Source organism: Rhinopithecus bieti, unplaced genomic scaffold (assembly GCF_001698545.2).
Source record: "Rhinopithecus bieti isolate Rb0 unplaced genomic scaffold, ASM169854v2 scaffold_2483, whole genome shotgun sequence".
Lineage (NCBI taxonomy): Eukaryota > Metazoa > Chordata > Mammalia > Primates > Cercopithecidae > Rhinopithecus > Rhinopithecus bieti.
The window spans coordinates 321,580-329,040 of NW_016803777.1; the positions used below are offsets into that span (position 1 = coordinate 321,580).

Sequence of the window (7,461 nt, forward strand, 5' to 3'; positions counted from 1 at the left end):
AGAAAGAAAGAAGAAAGAAAGAAAGAAAGAAAGAAAATCACTAATAAAAACTTGCTGGTTTTACGGCTTAGAGAGCATCACGGAACCTGCCAACATGTGATGTCTCCCCTGGACACCCAGCTTTAAAATTTCTCTCTTTTGTACTCTTTCCCTTTATTTCTCAGACCAGCCAATGCTTAGGGAAATAGAAAAGAACCCACACTGAATATTGGGAATGGGGTTTTCCCTGGATACAGATAGATTTTAGAGAATGACAGTGTGTTATCAAAAGCTTAACCAAGTGGTGACTCCACTTGTAGCTGCTGTATGAGGTGTGGTTTCATCGCTTGAGAAAATTAACACATCTCCTGGTACCTGGTATGCAGCCACTGACTTGGCAAATGCCTTTTTCTCCATTCCTGTCCATAACGCCGACCAGAAGCAATTTGCTATCTGCTGGCAAGGCCAGCAATATACCTTTACTGTCCTACCTGAGGAGTATATCAGTTCTCTGGCTTTGTGTCATAATCTTATTCACAGAGACCTTGATCACTTTTTCACTTCCACAAGATATCACACTAGCCCATTATATTGATGACATTATGCTGATTGGATCCAGTGAGCAAGAAGTAGCAAACACACTGGACTTATTGGTGAAACATCTGCATGACAGAGGACAGGAAATAAATCTGGCTAAAATTCAGGGATATTCTACCTCAGTAAAATTTCTAGTGGTCCAGTGGTGTGGGGCCTGTTGAGATATTCCTTCTAAGGTGAAGGATAAGTTGCTGCATTTGGCCCCTCCTACAACCAGGAAAGAGGCACAATACCTAGTGGGCCTATTTGGAATTTGTAGGCAACCACATTCCTCATTTGGGTATGTTACTCTGGCCCATTTATCGAGTGACCCAAAGGGCTGCCAGTTTTGAGTGGGGTCCAGAACAGGAGAACGCTTGAAACAGGTCCAGGCTGCTGTGCAAGCTGCTCTACCACTGGGGCCATATGACTCAGCAGATCCAATGCTGCCTCCATAGGTGAATCACAACGGAGGCCTCTAGGATTATGGAGCAAGGCCCTGCCATCTACTGCAGATAACTACTCTCCTTTTGAGAGACAGCTCTTAGCCTGTTACTGGACTTTGGTGGAAACTGAACGTCTGACTATGGGTCATCAAGTCACCATGTGACCTGAACTGCCCATCATAAACTGAGTGCTTTCTGACACATCTAGCCATAAACTGGGCCATGCACAGCAGCATTCCATCATCATATGAAAGTAGTATATGTGTGATTGGGCTCAAGCAGGTCCCAAAGGCACAAGTAAGTTACATGAGGAAGTGGCTCAAATGTCCATGGTCTCCATTCCTGTCACCCTGCCTTCTGTCTCCCAGCTTATACCAATGGCATCATGGGGAGTTACCTATGATCAGGTCATAGAGGAAGAGAAGACTAGGGCCTGGTTCATAGATGGTTCTGCACAATATGCAGGCACCACCCAAAAGTTGACAGCTGCAGCACCACAGCCCCTTTCTTCATCACTGTCTTTCAGGGAAATCTTCCCAGTGGGCAGAACTTAGAGCAGTGCGCCTGGTTATGCACTTTGCATGGAAGGAGAAATTGTCAGATGTGTGATTATATGCTGATTTATGGCTGTAACCAATGGTTTGGCTGGATGGTCAGGGACTTAAAAGAAGCACGATTGTAAAACTGGTGACAAAGAAATTTAGGAAAGAGGTATCTGGATGGACCTCTCTGAGTGGTCAAAAACTGTGAAGATATTTGTATCCTATGTGAGTGCTCACCAACTGATGACCTCAGCTGAGGAGGATTTTAATAATCAAGTGGATAGGATGACCCATTCTGTGGACACCACTCAGCCTCTTTCGCCAGCCACCCCTGTCATCACCAATGGGCCCATGAATAAAGTGGCCATGTTGGCAGGGATGGAGGTTACACATGGGCCCAGGAACATAGACTTCCACTCACCATGGTGCTGACCTGGCTATGGCTACTGCTGAGTGCCCAATTTGCCAGCAGCAGAGACCAACACTGAGCCCTCAATATGGCACCATTCCTCAGAGTGATCAGCCAGCTACCTGATGGCAGATGGATTATACTGGACCTCTTCCATCATGGAAAGGGCAGAGGTTTGTCCTTACTGGAATAGACACTTACTCTGGATATGGGTTTGCCTATCCTAAACACAATGCTTCTGCCAAGACCATCATCCATGGACTCGCGGAATGCCTTATCCACCATCATGGTGTTCCACACAGNTTACTGCTGAGTGCCCAATTTGCCAGCAGCAGAGACCAACACTGAGCCCTCAATATGGCACCATTCCTCAGAGTGATCAGCCAGCTACCTGATGGCAGATGGATTATACTGGACCTCTTCCATCATGGAAAGGGCAGAGGTTTGTCCTTACTGGAATAGACACTTACTCTGGATATGGGTTTGCCTATCCTAAACACAATGCTTCTGCCAAGACCATCATCCATGGACTCGCGGAATGCCTTATCCACCATCATGGTGTTCCACACAGCATTGCCTCTGACCAAAGCACTCACTTTACAGCTAAAGTAGGGCAGCAGGGGGCTCATGCTCCTGGAATCTACTGGTCTTACCATGTTTCCCCATCATCCTGAAGCAGCTGGATTGATAAAACCATAGAATGGCCTTTTGAAGTCATAATTACAACACCAACTAGGTGACAATACTTCGCTGGGCTGAGGTAAAGTTCTCCAGAAGGTGTGTATGCTCTGAATCAGCATTCAATATATGGTACTGTTTCTCCCACAGCCAGGATTCATGGGTCCAGGAACCAAGGGGTGGAAGTGGAAGTGGCACCACTCACCATCACCCCTAGTGATGCAGTGCAGAAGGGGTTGCACTAGCAAAATTCTTGCTTCCTGTTCACACAACATTAGATTCTGCTGGTCTATAGGTCTTAGTTCCAGAGGGAGGAATGCTGCCACCAGGAGACACAACAATGATTCCATTAAACTAGAAGTTAAGATTGCCACCTAGACACTTTGGGCTCCTCCTACCTTTAAGTCAACAGGCTAAGAAGGGAGTTACAGTGTTGGCTGGGGTGATTGGCCCGAACTATCAAGATGAAATCAGTCTACTACTCCACAATGGAGGTAGCAAAGAGTATGCATGAATATAGGAAATCCGTTAGGGTGTCTCTTAGTATTGTCATGCCCTGTGATTATGGTCAATGGGAAATTACAACAGCCCAGTCTGGGCAGGACTGCATATGGCCCAGACCCTTCAAGGATGAAGGTTTGGGTCACTCCACCAGGAAAAAATTCACAACCTGCTGAGGTACTTGCTGAAGGCAAAGGGAACACAGGATAGAACAAGGTAGTAATCAATACAAGCTATGACCACATGACCAGATGCAGAAACGAGGACTGTAATTGTCATGGGTATTCCCTCCTTCTTTGGTTAAAACCATGGTTGTACAGGTATACACTGCACTAAGAATATACCTTCATTTTATTTCCTTTTCCCCTTATCACATAAGATTTACTGACTTCACATCAGCATTTAAGTATTGTTAACTTTATGTAATAGTACTTGAGTTGGGAACTGATGCATTTCTGGTTATACGAAGGATAGTTGTGTTATGTTAGGCATAATTATGACCTTATTATTGTCTTTATTTGAAGATTATGTATGATCTCAGCAGATCTGTACGGGTTCAAGTTGACAAGGGGGGAACTTGTGATGGTTAATACTGTCAACTTGATTGAATTGAAGGATGCAAAGTATTGATCCTCGGTGTGTCTGTGAGGGTGTTGCCAAAGGAGATTAACATTTGAGTGAGTGGGCTGGGAAAGACAGACCCACCCTTAATCTGGGCGGGCATCATCTAATCAGCTCCTAGTGCAGCTAGAATATAAGGCAGACAGAAAAATGTGAAAAGACCAGACTGGCCTAGCCTCCCAGGCTACATCTTTCTCCATGCTGAATTCTTCCTGCCCTCTAACATCAGACTCCAAGTTCTTCAGTTTTGGGACTCAGACTGTCTCTCCATGCTCCTCGGTTTGCAGACAGTCTATTGTGAGACCCTGTGATTGTGTGAGTTAATACTTAATAAACTCCCCATATACATTTCTTATTAGTTCTATCCCTCTAGAGAATATATATATAATATATATTCTCCTATTAGTTCTATATATTCTATACCTCTAGAGAATATATATATATCTCCTATTAGTTCTATCCCTCTGGAGAGCCATGACTAATACAGTGCTCATCAGGATAAAAACTTTCTGATTTTGCCAAGTTCAAAAAACTCTAAGCTATCATAAGGTATCTCAAATCAAGTAACAACTCTTCCATTCGTCTTTAATTTCTCACTCCTTGCACCTTCAACCTTGCCAGTTAGCAAACTAGGGAAAAAGTAAGAGGAAAAGATTTACAAATGGCCACACACCACCACCATTACAACCCCTTCCACATTGCAAATGTCTAGCCCAAAGAAGGTCCCAGCTTAACTTCATGTCAGATGTGGAGCTTTTGTGTTACATAAAGCTGGACATATTTAATTACTGATTTGAGACTGTGTTTTGCAACCAGAGCAAACACACACTTAACTAATAATTTCATGAAGTCTGAAATGAATTACCACCCTAGGGTAAGGGTTGAATTACCTCCACTGAGCAGCTTTAAGAGTCAGTAGGGGCCGGGCGCGGTGGCTCAAGCCTGTAATCCCAGCACTTTGGGAGGCCGAGACGGGTGGATCACGAGGTCAGGAGATCGAGACCATCCTGGCTAACACGGTGAAACCCCGTCTCTACTAAAAAATACAAAAAACTAGCCGGGTGAGGTGGCGGGCGCCTGTAGTCCCAGCTACTCGGGAGGCTGAGGCAGGAGAATGGCGTAAACCCGGGAGGCGGAGCTTGCAGTGAGCTGAGATGCGGCCACTGCACTCCAGCCTGGGCAATAGAGCGAGACTCCGTCGCAAAAAAAAAAAAAAAAAAAAAAAAGAGTCAGTAGGTCACATAAATAAAGTTGTTATTATGATTACACCTCACTGTTCTAGTTGTTCAAAATACTAGTTTACTGGTACATTGTATTATATATGGTATTTTTTACTTCCCAACAAAGTAACAAGAATCAGACCAACAGCAATTATTGCTATCCTCTAAGACATTAAAACAATGCCTTTAAAATTCTGTTGAAAAATTAATTTAAAACTAGAACTCTATTTCCAGCAAAATATCTACTCAGTGTAAGGCAGAACAAGAATATTTCAGACATATGAACTTAGATCATTTGTCTCCATTGCCCCTTTTTGAAAATTACTGAAGGAGATTCTCTAGGAAAATAGAAAAAGCAATCTATGAAGGAAAATATGAGAATACATAACAGGGGCAGGTGAGTGCAAGCCAAGGAAGTAGAAGAGAGTGACTGTTTTTAAAAGAGAAATCTTTAAATACAGTCCTATGCATTTCAGGTATTCTCCTTCCTTCTCTACAGTTCTAGTTAGATTTGCAATGTCTGCAATAAATCACATTTACTTAAACATAATCCATTTAAAGGCTGTTTATGGGATTAAATGTTAGTATTAATTTACAGACAAAGCACAGAAAATAGAATTAAGACTACAGAACAAATGTAAATGTTATCAATTATGACAACATGCATAATAATGTAACTCAAATCAAGTCAGTAAAGTGCTCTAAATGCCTCTTTGTCACAGCAGAGTCAATAGATACCATGTGAAGTGAATTATTAAAAAAATAGAAACAGAACTCAGTCATTTGTTATAATAATAACTACAAGAAAATTAAGAGAAATATTACTAAAAATGATTACTCAGTGAAGGTGAGAAGGATTCACTTTATTTTATACTTTAGCCCTTTAATATGACCTGTGTTTTCTATCATGCTGTAGGTATTACATTAAATATCAGAATGCAACACCATAAAATAACATACTATGCATAAACATGCAATGTACTTTTCCTACATTTTAGTAGCTTTTTGTCACATAGAAGGTCAACCTTGCATTACTAATCTAAACCCTTACAAGCTGTAAGCACTGAGTGAATCAATCAACAAATCACTTCTAAGTATGACTTACTACCTGAAAGAGAATACTTATACCATTAGAAGATGAAAATGTTTCTTATAACAATCACCTCCATCATTCCAAAAATCCTTAAATCTGATGTGAGTCTACCTCACATACCATAATCTATAATTATGATGACAGAAAACAACAAAACACTAATCTGAAAAGTACAAGATTATAATAAAAGTTATTATAACCAAAAGTGATTAGTTTTATTTTATTCAAATATTTTATACAATATCAGAATCCAATGCATGTTTTAGAGAGAAAAAAATATTATTGGCATTACCTAAGTTAATGCTATTATTTGAATTCATACAAATCTATTCTTCTTCTAGAATTACTAAGAAGTTATTATAATTGTAAATATTTTTATTTAAAATAAGTGCCAGATATTTTAGAACTCTAAGGTAACAACTGCCTTACAAGAAAATTCATTACCGGAGCTAGACTTTTATGTAATTTTCATAACAATAAACTAAACTCTTAACAGGTTTTATGTAATTTTCTTCATTTTGATCTCTTCGACCAACCATTTTAATACCATTTTCTTTAATCACTGGCGAAGATTTAAACTACCAGTCTGATTACAAAGTGAAGGTACTCAAGATATAAAGAGATCGTTAAATGGAGCATAATGCTATTTCATTCTACCTTTAAAGAGACCAAGTAAAGTCTGACATTACATTTTGAGAAAAGAAATAACAAGATATGACCTGGGAGTGATTTCTTTTAGACACAGGTAATTTCAAGCAGAAAAGTTAGCAGGTGAGCAGACATGATCATGATTACATTGGGATAGGTGGCAGAGTGATCCACTGAGCTGTCTCTGCTACTAATAAGCCTGTGTCCCTGAATCAACTACTTACTAGTAACATTTGGATACCTCCACTGTCCATGTATAAACCAAGTAGCCTGGAATATATAACCTCTAAATTCCTTTTCCGGTAAAATAATGATACAATATGAGCGAACAGATCTAAAGATCTGAGAGTTAAGTATGACTTAATGTAAACAAAAACAAATATCATACCTTTGTATTGCCTTTCATCTTTGTTTTACATTTGTTTTGTTCTCTGGCTTCACGAAGACCTTTCTGAGTAGGACCTTCTGGTGTATTTTCTTTTTCACGACTATGATCAACTACAAGATAATATAATTTATTCTTAATATTTGCACTGTTTATCTGTATAAAATGATTGCAACCAAAAATATGAAAACCAAGATCTTAATGATGCATATATTTTTTAAAAATTCATTAAATTAATGATACCCAAACCATACCAAATGCTTTAGGTGTGGTCTCAAGATTCCGTTCCCAAAAATGCAGAGTGGCATTACTACAAGTTTAACTAAATACATGGTGAGCCAGTTACAGAGCCCAGTTATGATA

The 7,461-nt window shown here is 40.2% G+C and overlaps 1 long non-coding RNA gene across 1 annotated transcript in view; it reads right to left on the reverse strand.

Moving 5' to 3' along the window:
• LOC108515731 (uncharacterized) overlaps positions 1-7,207 on the reverse strand; it is a 143,477-nt gene extending 136,270 nt beyond the window's left edge. Inside the window, exon 1 of the long non-coding RNA XR_001881601.1 lies at positions 7,102-7,207. This is a non-coding gene — a long non-coding RNA (uncharacterized LOC108515731). The remainder of the gene's footprint in view (positions 1-7,101) is intronic.
• Between the last annotated feature and the right edge of the window lie 254 nt (positions 7,208-7,461).